Raw genomic sequence first — 14,953 nt, forward strand, 5'->3', positions numbered from 1 at the left:
GGTCTTCCTCAAGGAGCAGCGCGTCATCTTGTCGCAGCTGCTCTTGCTCAAGCTCATCATAAGCGAGCACTCGAGGTGACCCGTATATGAGTTCCGTGGGGAGAACTGCCTCTGCTCCATAGACTAGAGCGAAAGGTGTCTGGCCAGTGGCTCGATTTGGCGTCGTCCTGATCGACCAAAGAACCACCGGCAGCTCCTCGATCCAGTTTCTTCCGCACTTGTGCAGCCTGTCGAAAGTCCTGGTCTTGAGCCCGCGCAGCACTTCAGCATTTGCCCTCTCCGCTTGACCGTTGCTTCTCGGGTGAGCAACAGAAGCAAAACAGACCTTGGCGCCAAGATCTTGGACGTACTGCATGAAGGTGCGGCTCGTGAATTGTGTACCGTTGTCGGTGATTATCCTGTTAGGGATCCCGAAGCGGCAAACAATCGACCTGAAGAACTTGACTGCTGACTGTGCTATCACCTTCCTCACTGGTTCCACTTCCGGCCACTTTGTGAACTTGTCGATTGCAACGTACAAGTACTCAAAGCCCCCGATTGCTCGGGGAAAGGGGCCGAGGATGTCGAGCCCCCAGACCGAAAATGGCCAGGATAAAGGGATCGTCTGGAGAGCTTGAGCTGGTTGGTGTATCTGCTTGGAATGGAACTGGCACGCTTCACACTTGGTTACTTGTGCAGTTGCATCCTGGAGGGCTGTTGGCCAGAAGAAACCTTGCCGGAATGCTTTGCCGACAAGTGCTCTTGCGCCAATGTGGTGTCCACATATGCCTCCATGTATCTCTGCCAACAGCTTTTGTCCGTCTTCCCGGTGAATACACTTCAATTTCACACTGTTGAGTCTTCTTCTGTACAGTGTCTTGTCGACAAACTGGTACATACTTGACTGCCGGGCTACTCTTTCCGCTTGTTCTTACTCCTCGGGAAGTTCTCCTGTCTTAAGGAAACGGACAATCTGCTGCGCCCATGCTGGAGCTTGTGGCTCGACAACAAGGACTAAAGGCGAATCTGCCGCTGCGGGAACATCCGCTTCTACGGCGAGAACCTGCGGGTCTGCCGGAGCTTGACGTTCCCCGGCAAGCTTGCCGGAGCAAAACTTGTCGGGAGCTTCTGCTTCAACGGAACAAACCCTAGGGCTTGCCGGAGCAGACTGCTCCTCAGCGCTTTTGGCGTTGATCTTGGGGACCTTCTTGGCGGCGGCTTCGGGAAGCTCTGCCGGCAAATAGTCACCAGAAATCAACTTCCTCTTTTTTCTCTGTCCAGTTGATGGCGTTACGGACGGCTGAGTCATCTTGAGCACAAAGATCCCTGGTTCCACAGGTAACTTAAGTGCGGCGCACTTTGACAGGCCATCGGCAATGGCGTTCTGAGCTCTTGGAACATGTTCCATTTGTAGGCCGTCAAAGTGCTCTTCTAGCTTTCTCACTTCGTCGACGTAAGCTTCCATCAACGGACTCTGATAATTCTTGTTTACTTGGCGGACGACAAGTTGTGAGTCACCCCTGACAATGAGCTTCTTGATCCCAAGGTCTGCTGCGATCCTGAGACCGGCAAGTAAGCCTTCATACTCTGCAGTATTGTTTGTTGCTTGCTCCTTGGGAAAGTGCATCTGGACTACGTACTTGAGGTGCTCTCCGGCGGGTGCGACAAGCAGCACGCCAGCGCCGGCGCCTTGCAGCGAAAAGGCACCATCAAAGTACATCAGCCACTCTTTGCTTGCTTCCTTGACGGGGATGCTCGTTTCTGGAATCTCTTCATCTGGTGTTGGCGTCCATTCTGCTATAAATTCTGCTAATGCTCTGCTCTGGATAGTTGAAGTACTTTCAAACTTGAGGCCAAAGCTTGACAGTTCCAGTGCCCACTCAACAATCCTGCCTGTCGCTTCTGGATTCTGCAATATCCTCTTCAGCGGAAAGCGAGTGACAACTGTGATCTCATGTGCTTGGAAGTAATGGCGCAGCTTTCTCGAGGCCATGAGAAGGCCGAAAAGCAATTTCTGCACGCCAGAGTACCTTGACCTAGCCCCCTGTAGAAGGGAACTGACAAAGTAAACTGGGCGCTGCACCATTTTCTTCTGTATCTCCTCGTGCATCTGCGCAGATTCATCTTTGTCGGGACCAGAGCTTGTCGGGGAAGCCCCCTGCTTGTCGCTGGATGTGCTTGCCATGGTTGCGGGCTCGTCATCTGCCTCCCTCTCTGCTACTAACGCAGCACTAACCACTTGATTGGTTGCCGCTATGTACAGCAGCAACTTCTCTTGTGGCTTAGGTGCGACAAGTATTGGAGGGGAGGACAGGTATCTCTTCAAGTCTTGCAGCGCAGCCTCCGCTTCCGGAGTCCATTTCATTGGACCTGCCTTTTTCAATAATTTGAAAAATGGCAGGGCACGCTCAGCAGACCTAGAGATAAACCTGCTGAGAGCAGCCACGCAGCCGGCAAGTCTTTGTACATCCTTGACGCGCTTTGGTGCTTCAATCTGCTTAATGGCCTTGATCTTGTCGGGGTTGGCTTCAATTCCCCGCTGAGACACAAAGAACCCGAGAAGCTTGCCGGAGGGGACTCCAAACACACACTTCCCTGGTTTGAGCTTGAGGCTGATCTTGCGCAGATTTGCAAAGGTCTCTTCTAAATCTTGAATCAGAGTTGCCATGTCCTTGCTCTTGACCACTATATCATCCATGTATGCTTCCACATTTCTGTGTATTTGCGGCTCAAGAGCGACATGAACTACCCTTGCAAATGTTGAACCAGCATTTTTTAATCCGAAAGGCATCCATACGAAACAGTACGTGCCACATGGAGTAATAAATGCGGTCTTCTCCTCATCCTCTTCTGCCATGAAGATCTGATGATATCCTGAGTATGCGTCAAGAAATGAAAGCAAATCACATCCGGCTGTGGAGTCAACAATCTGGTCAATGCGCGGCAAAGGAAATGGGTCTTTGGGACAAGCTTTGTTAACATCAGTAAAATCGATACAAAGCCTCCATTTCCCGTTTGCCTTGCGCACGACTACAGGATTCGCCAACCACGTAGGATGGAGCACTCCTCTGACAAGGCCTGCTGCTTCCAGCTTCTTGATCTCTTTTGCAATGAATTCTTGGCGCTCCACTGCTTGTTTCCTAACCTTTTGCTTGACGGGCCGCGCATGAGGACAAACGGCAAGGTGGTGCTCAATCACTTTCCTGGGAACACCGGGGATGTCAGACGGTTGCCACGCAAACACGTCGACATTCGCCCGCAGGAAAGCAACGAGCGCGCTTTCCTATTTAGGGTCGAGAGTGGCACTAATGGTGAAGGTACCACCAGTGCCGTCCTCGTTGGTGGACACCTTTTTCGTCTCTGGCGGAGCTGCCATCGTCTTCTTACACTTGCCGGTGGAGCTCGATGGTGCGTCCTCGACGGCAGCGCAGCACTCCGAAGAGGTGCGCTTGCCGGAGTGGGCATCAGAACTCTTGCCGGACTTGGTCTTCTTCTTCCCCCCGGGAGCTTCAGCGGCAAGTGACTTGTGATCTGCTGCGGTTGCTGCTTCCCGGTAGATCTTGTCGGCGCAGATAAGAGCATCCTTCTTGTCGCCAGGGACAGAGATGACGCTTATTGGGCCTGGCATCTTCAGCATGTTGTATGCATAGTGAGAGGCTGCCATGAACTTGGCGAGTGCTGGACGGCCAAGTATCCCATTGTAAGGTAATGGAATATCGGCAACGTCAAAAGTGACTCTCTCAGTCCTGAAGTTTAGCTCGCTGCCAAATGTTACCGGCAGCGTGACTTTCCCCTTCGGCTTGCTCCTTCCCGGGTTGATTCCTTGGAATGTGCCGGTCTCTTCAAGTTCGCTGTCAGGGATCTGGAGTTTTTGGAGTACAGCGGAGGAGATCAGGTTCAAGCCGGCCCCGCCGTCAACTAGCATCTTAGTGACCTTGAGGTTGCGGATAGTTGGTGAAACCAACATCGGCAAACACCCGACCGCAGTTGTGCGATCAGGGTGGTCCTCAATGTCAAAGATGATAGGCGTGCTGGACCATTTCAGAAGCTTGCGCGATTCGATAGGTGGTTCTGCTGCACTGACTTCCCGCACCCACTGCTTGAGTTGGCGGTGTGAAGTATGCAGAGAAGCACCACCGTCAACGCACAAGACCTCTGTGGCTTTCTGGAACTCCTGCTCGCTGGTCTCGACATCGTCCATGTCTTCGTCGTCGTCGTCGTCTTCATCGTTGTCGCGGCCGCGGGGAGGTCTATCTCCTTGCCGCTGCTTGGCCTTGCCGCGACGTCCTCCCCGGCCGGCGCGCTTCTTGCCGGATTCTCCAGCACCTCCTTGGGCCCTCTCCTTGTCGCGTCGCTCGTACTCAGCCTTTTGCTGCTGGACAAGCTGCTCGACCTTTTTGCAGCTCTGGAGGTCATGGCCCTTGGTGCGGTGAATCTTGCAGTACTACTTGTCGGTGTCGTCCTGCTTGTCGGCGACCGCCACAGCCTGGCAGTTGGTGCATGCGGCAATCTCCTTGCCGGAGCTACCAACTTTGGCCTTCTTGGCGCCACCTTCGTTGCCGGACTGCTCAACGACTAGCACCTCTTTGCCTTTCTTCTTCCTGTTCCGCCGCCGGTTTCTCTTTGTCGGGGCAGCATCCTCGCTGTCAGATCCTTCTGCTCCGGTCTTCTCTCCGGGGAGTTTCCTTCCTTCCTCAGCGCGTGCACACTTGTCGGCCAGGGCATACAGCTCACTGACGTCTCTGATCCTGCACATCTCCATCTCCTCCCGCATCCTGCGGTTACGAACGTTCTGATGGAACGCGCTGATGACCGCGGCGGGGTGGACGTCCGGGATGTTGTACTGTACACGGCTGAACCTCTGAATGTACTTGCGCAGGGGCTCTCCTTCCTTCTGGGCGAGCAGATGAAGGTCGCTCTCTTGGCCATGAGGTTTGTGGCCGCCTGTAAAGGCGCCGACAAACTGATGGCATAGGTCTGCCCAGGAGGATATGGAGTTGTCCGGCAAGTGCATGAGCCAGGACCTGACGTTGGGCTTGAGCACCAGCGGGAAGTAGTTGGCAAGGATCTTGTCGTCCCGCCCCCCGGCAGCCTGCACCGCGATGGTGTAGATGCTTAGGAACTCCGACGGATGCGTCTTGCCGTCGTACTTCTCTGGTACGTCTGGTTTGAAATTCTTCATGCTGGGCCACTGGACTTGCCGCAGCTCACGAGTGAACGCAGGGCAACCTACCGCGTACGGCAAGTCGCCTGGTTCTCCCGGCGCATGCATGTCGACAGAGGGCCCAGCGCGCTGGTCTGATTGACGTCGCGCTTCTCTTCGACGCTCGATGCGAGTACGAGCGTCTTCTTGTTGTCGTTCTTGAAGAACTTGGCGCTGATCGCGACGAGCTCGCGGATCTGATGATGCGGTGGAGTCGCTGTCGAGGTGGATCCGGCGAGATGGCGATCTTGGCCTTCGGGGTGGAGAGTGCACAGTGGTTGCACCCCCACCGGTCTTGTCGCCACCGGCTCGCGCCTGGATGACCGGCTGCGGCTACGACGTGCTCGGCTGCCGTTGAGTGTCGCCGTTGGCGAAGCCGATGAGACTCTGAATGGTAGCCCTCCAGTCGTCGATCTTGTCTGCCGTTGGAGGGTAGTCTAGGAGCAGTTGAGCTCGCGCCAAAGCTTCTGCTGCAGTGGCGGGTGGCGGTGGCGAACGGTGCGAGGAGCGGGATATGTTCAGACTTCTAACCACGTTAGAAGGAGCAGTATCCCATCCAGGCGACCGTGTCTCGCTCGCGCCAGCATGTTGGTGTGCATGGTGGTCCTGAGCGCTCCGAGATCCACCAGCTCGATCTTGGTCTAGCAAACGCATGGTACTGTGAGTACCATGACGCTGCCGGTCCCGCGCCTCCTGAGATGGGCGTGGTGCATGTACGGATGCCGAGGTCTTGGAGTGCGCCCGGTCGTTGTGGGAGCCGGCTACGCCGCCGATGGGCAGCGCAGCCTTGTCCTTGGACCTGGCAGCACCATGAGCTCCCTCGTCGACGCGCGTTCTTCCGCCGGCGCCTGCCCCATCAACTGTTTGCTCCGGCGATGGTGGGTTCGGCGCGGACGGAGCAGCCGCCTCCGAAACCTTCTTCTTCGGCGGCATGTTGATGAAGATGATGAAGATCTAGCTCGCGAGAACGCCGGATCTGGTTCACACAACTTCGACGCCCCCTACCTGGCGCGCCAAAGATGCCGGGGTACTGATCCACGGGCACCTATGGGACCGGCGGACCGAGTCCCTTTCGGTTCGGCGGGGGCGGAGATCGTGCGAAGAGCAAATCGAGGCGATACACGCGAGCGATTTACCCAGGTTCGGGCCGCACGGATGCGTAAAACCCTACTCCTGCTTTGTGGTTTGTATTGATTTCTTGCTCGGGAGCGCGGAGTGCTACAGTACACTTCAGCAGCTAACAAGACCGAGCGTGAGTGTATCTGAGCTAGCTAACCCCCCTCTACGTTGCGCACGGGCCTCCTTTTATATGCTCAAGGGGTCACCGACAGGTGGCAACGGAGGCAAAGGGTAAAAATGGAAAGGTGCTGCGGTAGGCACAGCTAACTGCTACAGTGTATCATACCTAACCCTGATGGCAGGGGACAAGGGCAGTAAATGCCCATCTGTGTCGCCTAAACAGTGCAAAAAGGGACCACCAGGGACGCCACCGTTCGCCACGATGGCGATCTTGTCAGCGCCGCTTGCCACCGCACGCCGCTGGCTACACAGCCTCCCGCCACGTACGCCTGGAAGGGCCCCAGAGCGACACGTTGGTGGATGTGCTGGAGCGCGGGCCCAGAGAGGTGGCTTGCCGCGGCAAGCGCCTTGCCGCTGTCGTTGTCTTGTCGCGTCCGGGAGCTTGTCGCTCAACGGGCCTTGCCGGGACGCGTGGTGCGCCGCGGCAAGTTCCTTGAAATGCCTTGGGTGGCCTTCCCGGCAAGCTCCTCTTGCCGGGGTCTTGGGATGCTTTTGTTAGCCTTCCCTGCAAGCTCCTCTTGCCGGGGTCTTGTCTTCTTGGCTTGGACACTTTGTTCTTGAATGGCTCCAAAGGAACCACGGAGGACCTTGGCGGTCACCCGGCAAGCCTTGCCGCGGGATGCTGCGACTGCCTGTGCACAAGTTCGGGATACTAGGGTACCCCTACTCTAGTACACCGACAGACGGCTTCCTTAGTCTGCCAAGTTCCATAAGGGGTGCCTTCCTAGTTCATACAAATATGAAAAATTCTTGAGTCTTCAAATTCTCCTAGTCTTCGGAGTCTTCAACCGTTGTAGTTTCCATTATTCAGATGCACGGAAAATACTCTTCCTTCCGAAGTGGTCTTAGTTGTCCGATATCTAGTACTTCTTGGAGTGGTCTCATCAGTCGAATCTTCGTGTGGCCAAAAGGGGAAAGGGGTATGGTCTCACTAAAGGGAATTTTTGAATAAGCTCAGAAGAGAAGAGAGGTAAAAGATCTTTTTGAAAGGGAAATTTGTAGAGAAAAATCTTTGCTATGGGATTGCCCGTTTCTAGGGTCACGTCCTATAGTCAACATGTGCTCTGATACCATCTTGTAGCGACCCGACCCGAATGGATCAAGTCTCTATGCTTAAGTGTCATCCCTGGATCGGTATGCTGACACACATAGTACTCGAGGATTTATAACAGAGGTAAATCACATGTAAAAAGTAACGTAAATAATATTACCTCAATCCAAAATAGCGGAAGTAACAAGGTTGTGGATTCCCATCAACACCAACGGCAAAGTTGAGTGTAGAAAATCGTAACCCTAACGTATCACTTACTCGTCGTAAGATTCCTGCAACATGAGACGTTGCAGCCACAAAGGGTCAGTACATTGAATGTACTGGCAAATTCACACCATAGGGAGAAATGATTAACAATGGCTATCACTACATGCATATTTGGCTGGTGGAAAAACTCTATGGTTATAAGGTTTTTGCGTAAAGCCAATTTTCCCTACTGCAAAGGAATAAATTTTATTTAACTATCATGGTGGTTGTTGAACATTGAGAATGGTTGACAGCATTCTCAATCCCAATTAAGTAACATCATTAAAACCCAACAATATTCATTTAAAGTAACGTGATGAGATAAATATGATAATCCAAGTACCAGATACTCAAGATGTCCATAACCGGGGACACGGCTAATCATGATTAGTTTATACACTCTGCAGAGGTTTGTGCACTTTTCCCCACAAGACTCGATCTCCTCCGTTGGATTTCTCGCACTACATGGTGTTTGAGAAACGGATGACCAAGACATAGTCTTTCAGAATCGTTTGCACCTTACGATGGGTAGACCGTACCACCTACAACCCCTACATCTGCTAGTCTACCACTATAAGAGTTCACACGACTTAGTCAACTATGCTAGAGCCCATAATAGCTTATGGCTGCACACGGAAGTTTCTAGCATGAATAATCTCACGATCCCTTTGAGCCTGGGTGGCGGTCCAAAAGAAAACGGGCAATCCTGGTCTACCCAGGTGCCTAGACAGGCAATCCTGGAATAACCCGGTGCCTCAATCCACCCAGATGTGTGTTTAAGTTGCCACCTTAAGTAAACCATTAATTAACAATCTCACATCTGTCATGAATACTCTCAAAACCCAATCCACGTCTACGAGCATAGCATGGCACTATAAGCATAACGTAATAGTAACTCCCAAGGTTTGAATGCAGGGCAATAGGTTCCTACCTCATCAACTACTTCCCAATACCCACAATTTAATTAGATCCTAATCATGCAATGTTTGAGGTTTGATCTAATGCAATAAAAACTGGGTATGAAAGAGGTATGATCAAAGTATGAACTTGCCTGCAATGTTGATGAAGATGATTCGCACTCAAAACTCTTGATAGTTCTACTCGTCACACTCCGGTCAATCTATCGTAAGCAAGCAATAGTAACCACACATAAGCAATCACTCAAAAGACCAGAAAGATCGAAGAAGTCGATTCGGAAAACATCAAAACCAAACAAATAGCTCTTGCAACATAAAACAATTTCTAACAGTACCAAAATTATGTGAATTTGGCCGTATCAAAAGGTTTAGGTCAAGAGCTTCGATTTGCAAAAAGAATCAACTCAAACGGAGTTACGAAACTCAAGTTATGATCAAACGAAGCTTGAATTCAAATCTGATCTAATTCAAATTTTAAACTTTTCAAAAACATGTTTGAGTTGGATTACTGGATAGAGGAGATCATAACGAAGAAGTGGGCGTTTGTTTCGTTGGATTTGGACAAACGAGCAAAAAGTAGTGATCGTTTGAAAATTAGGGACTAATCTGTAAATAAAATATTCATGGATAGGTCCTTGGCCGAAATTAAAAAGAAAAAGACAAATCTACCGAACGAACGTTCGCTACAGAAGCATATGCGATGAAAACCGTTCGCTCTAGAGGTTTAAACTACAGACGTTTGCTAAATAGAGAATACCTATTAAAAAAACAAAGCCGATCTAATCCCAGCCATCTATTCTAGATCGGACGAACGAGAGGATTCCGGTGGCTCACCGCGGCGGTGGAGGTCGCCGGTGATGAAGAAGAAGACGGCAACGGCGTCGGGGTCATGGGGGTGGCTGCTCCGGCGGTCCTCCGGCGTGGCCGCGGGGTCGGGGAGGAGCGACGCGCGGCGCTGAAGCCGATGGTGGTGGCGGCGCTCGTCTTCAGCGACGAAACGGTGCGGCAACGGCGAGCGGATCTCGCCGGCGGCGGCGGTTTCCGGCGAGTGCGGAGGCGGCTGCGACGCGAGCAGAGAGAGAGGGCGGCGGGGCCTCGGGTGCGTGGAGGAGGGGGCAAGGGAGGAGGAGGTCGGGCAGAGTACGACGGCGGCGGCGGCCGGCGTGCTCGGGCGGGACTCCGCCCGGGGTCGGTGGCGATGGCGCGCGGGGCTGGGCCGCAACCTATTGGGCCGGCCCAGTTCGGCCGCGGAGAAAAGGGTTTTTTTTGTAAACATTTTCGAGACAACCGAAAATAAATAAAAATAAAAAAAAACTAAATAGGCATATAATATATCAAAATTTTCAGAAAAAAGATTCTCTACGACATGAACATTTTTATAATGCCAAATAAAATCCACCCAAATTCATATAAATCAAAGAGTGCTACTAGTCTATTAAAATCCAACAAAAATCATTTTAAAAATACCAAAATGATTTCAAATTAATTTTTCTCCAATTTTCTAATGTAGGGAATCATGTTACCCTAATTTCCATATATTTTATTTTTGGAGAAAAAATAATTTGTATAAAACTCAAATAACTCCAAATTGAAAATAAATTCAAAAGATCTTTGAATTTAATTCTTTGAAACTCCCAACTCATATTTCATATAATTTCAAGAAGTCATTTTATCTTCTCTCATGAAAATCATTGAGCTGCATGAAGTTTATGAATTGAAATATTTCCAAATGAAATTCAATTATTTTCAAATACCCTTTCATTTAATTTAAATGGAAGAAGTCATATCATGTTCGCTCAAGGGTTTTGTATTTGAAAATAATTTGAATTCATGGAGATCAGAAAGCAAATATGAAAGTTTGGGAAAGTCCTTTTATTCCCTCTCATTTAACTTTCAAAAAGTTTTGAAATTCACTCACTTTCAGTCAATCAATCAAACAGTCAATCAAATCTATCTACTTATTATAACATTCCAAAATTTAGAATTTTGGGATGTTACAGGGGCTCTATCCCCCTCGCTTTCGGTGGCGCCGGAGTGCCGCCGTGGGCCATGATCGAGACGACGATCTACATCAACAATCTTGCTACCATCAACACCAACTTTCTCCCCCTCTATGGAGAGGTGTAACACTTCTTCTCCCTGTTGTAATCTATACTTAAACATGGTGCTCAACTCCATATATTATTTTCGAATGATCTATGGTTATCCTATCATGTTTGAGTAGATCCGTTTGTCTTGTGGGTTAATCGTGATCTTGGTTGGTATAATTGTATATTTTATTTATGGTGCTGTTCTACCGTGCCCTCCGTTCTCGCGCAAACATGAGGGGCCCCCGCTGTAGGGTGTTGCAATATGTTCATGATTTGCTTACAGTGGGTTGCGAGAGTGACAGAAACGTAAACCCGAGTAGGTGGGTTATGGCGTATGGGAGTGAAGAGGACTTGATACTTAATGCTATGGTTGGGTTTCATGACCTTAATGATCTTTAGTAGTTGCGGATGCTTGCTAGAGTTCCAATCGTAAGTGCATATGATCCAAGTAGAGAAAGTATGTTAGCTCATGCCTCTCCCTCATATAGAATTACAAGAATGATTACCGGTACTTGTTATCGATTTCCTAGGGACAAATAACTTTGTTGTTGACAAAAGCTCTCTACTAAAACTAACTTAGTTGTGTATTTATCTAAACAACCCCTAGATTTTATTTACGTGCTCTTTATTATCTTCCAAACCTAACCTATCACACCTACAAAGTACTTCTAGTTTCATACTTGTTTCCGGTAAAGCCGTCAAGTGTGCGTAGAGTTGTATCGGTGGTCGATAGAACTTGAGGGAATATTTGTTCTACCTTTAGCTCCTCGTTGGGTTTGACACTCTTATTTATCGAAAAAGGCTGCAAACGATCCCCTATACTTGTGGGTTATCAGGCTTTACTTTGCTGATGACTCCCAGGATGTCATATTGACAAAGCAACATGGATTTACAATGACGGTTAGCATAAAACTTGATAAAGATGGTCACTCCTATTTTAATGCGAACCTTTCGAGGAAAATGTCTAAGTGTTAAGAACTGAAAGCTGGCAATAAAATTCTAGTGCATGCACCACAGCCTGGTCTAATTAACATGGATGTTTACTTCCCCAACGTCATCAGGCGATCAAAGTCTGATCGAGGTTAGTGTCTTTTCAACTTTCTCCATGCTGTCTTATTGCTATTTAAGCAATCAATTGATCACTATTTAAGCAACCAATTGTGATATCATATTCTGACTCCATTCCTAGGGAGTAACAAATTCTATTTACCAATTTATGCGCACTATATATTCTTCTGCCATGTTCTAAATAAATAATACCTTTCCACCTTTTAAGCAGGATATGTTGGATGCATAGTGAACGATCTGTATGTTACTAAGCATACCAAATTTCACTGGAAGGACTTGAAGCATGTCATAAACTTTGTTGATAATCTGACATAGATAGCACAACGTATGAACGCTGGATTTTGGATGGGATTAATTAGACCTATGGTGCACACATTGAACAAGACCAATCGTGTGCACAAAACGCTGGTAAAAAGTCTTATTTTAATGTTGATGCTCATAAACTATATATATATATATATATCTTCAACGATATGTTACAATTGTTTTTTATTCTACATGTCAACAGAAATTGCCCCCTGTAGCAGTTCCTGGATCGATTTCCCGGTGTGGTGGAATTACACTTGTGCTTGCTAATAACGCCAAAGTGATTGCAAGGTACTGCATTTCCTGCAGAAATGGAACCATTCAAATTAACAAGTTCTCGTTTCTCGTGGCAATGCATCCATATTGGAAAATTGGAGACACTGTTCTACTCATGCTCTACCAAGGCACAGGAGGGCTCTTCCTTTTCATTGACGAGATGCCGAGTCGCCAAGATCAACCTGCTTCCAATGGATAGTTGTGCTTGTTGGCCTTCAGCCTCTTATAATGTGCTAGCTGTTACTATATATGTTAAGTATGAAGATATGGACCATATGGTTGTTGGACATAGCCTCTTAAAATGTGATAGTTGTTACTATGTTAAGTATGTAGATATGGACCGTATGGTTGTCAACAGTGTGTTACGAAGATCCTCCTTTTATCGAATAGTGTAACCACTATATATATGTTACTCAAATGCTGTTACCCAAGTTCAGAAATTTTCATGGAAAGTATTAGTATCGTACACGGTTCATTGAGTTTAAGCGTGTGCCCGATGTCCAGAAGGCATTTGCATATTAACTGTCCATATTCCAAATTACATAAGGAAACGTATGTGTAACATACTAATCATCGCACAGGAGTACTCGCAGACGCATCGTGTGCAATACTCCTAGCCGCCGCAAGCAACTAGTTTGCAGTTTTCAAAGTTTTTTTGTACACACAGAACCACACATGAAGTAACTATATTGACTGCCTATGTTGTAATTTCTCATCGCAAACAATTCATCCGAGTCAGCTATTTGCCACGTATCACACACATCTTGTTTACACGACTCATTTGTGTTCTTTTGGCTCATCGCAAATAGTTCATCCATGTGAACTGTATGTCGCATGTCACACACATCTTGTTAAGTTGAACCATTTCTGTTTTGTTCCCTAATCGAAAACAGTTCATCCGAGTGAACCGTATGCCGTATATCGCACACACACTGACACTACTAGGGAAAACCTTATACACAGAATCTTAGCAACATCGCGGCATAAAAAGAGGCGTTGCTGCTAATTAGTAGCAGCGCGGTTACGGAAAGCGCGTTACTGGTGCAAATTTAGCAGTAGCGCGTGATGTTTAAACCGCGCTGCTACAAAAATCCACCGACAGTACACAACGACCTAAGTTTACCAGTAGCGCGGCGTCAGGAAGCACGCTGCTGCTAATGCCATAGTAGTAGCGCTCTTTTTAGTCACGTCGCTGCTGCTAATTTTGAAATTTTCCACACGGTTGGCCCGTTTAGCAGTAGCGCGTGATAGGAAAGCGCGCTGCTGCTACACTCTTAGCAGCAGCGCACTTTTGCTCCCGCGCTACTGCTAAGACGTAGCACCCACCACCTTTTTCCACCTCCCCCTCCCCATCTCCTCTCCTCCCTTTCCCCTACCTCCCACATCCTCCCTCTCTCACTCTTCTTCCTCAATACTTCTCCCCCCATTACTCTCCCTCTTCTACCTACCTTTCTCTCTCTTCATTACTCCTAGCTATAACTACACCACCTCCATTAATGCATCTCCTTTCTCTTTTTCCTTCCCCCTCCACTAGTTGAAGTTGTCTCCTCCCAATTAGGTAGCTAGGTAGATGTAGCATTTAGTTAAGTGACCTATTTGCCCCTAACTAGATCTATCTTTGCTCGCAACACTGATGAACATGCCGGATAAGACCAAGGATGGGCCGAAGGCAAGAAAAGACTTGCAAGATTTGAAAATCAGGGAAGATCTGCACATGCCGCCCCGTAAAATGTCAGACGAGACAGAGACGGAGACAGAGGCACGGGAGAAGAAGGGCAAAAAAATAAAGAAAGATGATTATTGCCCCCCTTCTTGCTTCACCTTAAGTCAGACTGAGATCCATCAATTCTTTAAGTGCCTTACCGGAGTCAATGTTAGTTCCGGTTACTGTGGCAAGATAAGAAGATATCTAGACACGGACAAGAAAAGGTTCAGCAGGATGAAGTCCCATGACTGTCATGTGATGATGATGCAGATACTACCTGTTGCCCTTAGAGGGATGATGGACAAGCACGTCCGTGACACGCTTATTGGTCTCTGCAACTTTTTCGACGTCATCTCTCGAAAGTCGATCAGTGTGAAGCAGCTCCGAAGGCTACATGAAGAGATCGTTGTGATACTGAATGAGCTTGAGATGTACTTCCCGCCCGCGTTCTTTGACGTTATGGTGCATCTGTGTGTCCATATTGTGGATGACATAATAGACCTGGGGCCGTCATTCCTGCACAACATGATGCCGTTTGAGAGGATGAATGGGATCATCAAAGGATTCGTTCGTAACATGTCCCGTCCGGATGGAAGCATCGTCCAGGGCTATTTGACACAAGAGTGCATCTCTTTCTGTGAGAATTTTCTATATGGCACAGACCAGCCGCCTGGTGTTAGTTTTGGTTTGCCCGTTAACAAGCACGGTGGGAGGCTCGAAGGAGAAAGTCACTGCAACGGTCACAGGGAATTGCACGTGGCATACTCAGATCGACGCAGCGACTTTGACAGAGCAAACTTGTTAGTGCTACAA

Source organism: Triticum urartu, chromosome 2A, assembly GCF_056163025.1.
Source record: "Triticum urartu cultivar PI428250 chromosome 2A, HENAU_Tu73, whole genome shotgun sequence".
NCBI lineage: Eukaryota > Viridiplantae > Streptophyta > Magnoliopsida > Poales > Poaceae > Triticum > Triticum urartu.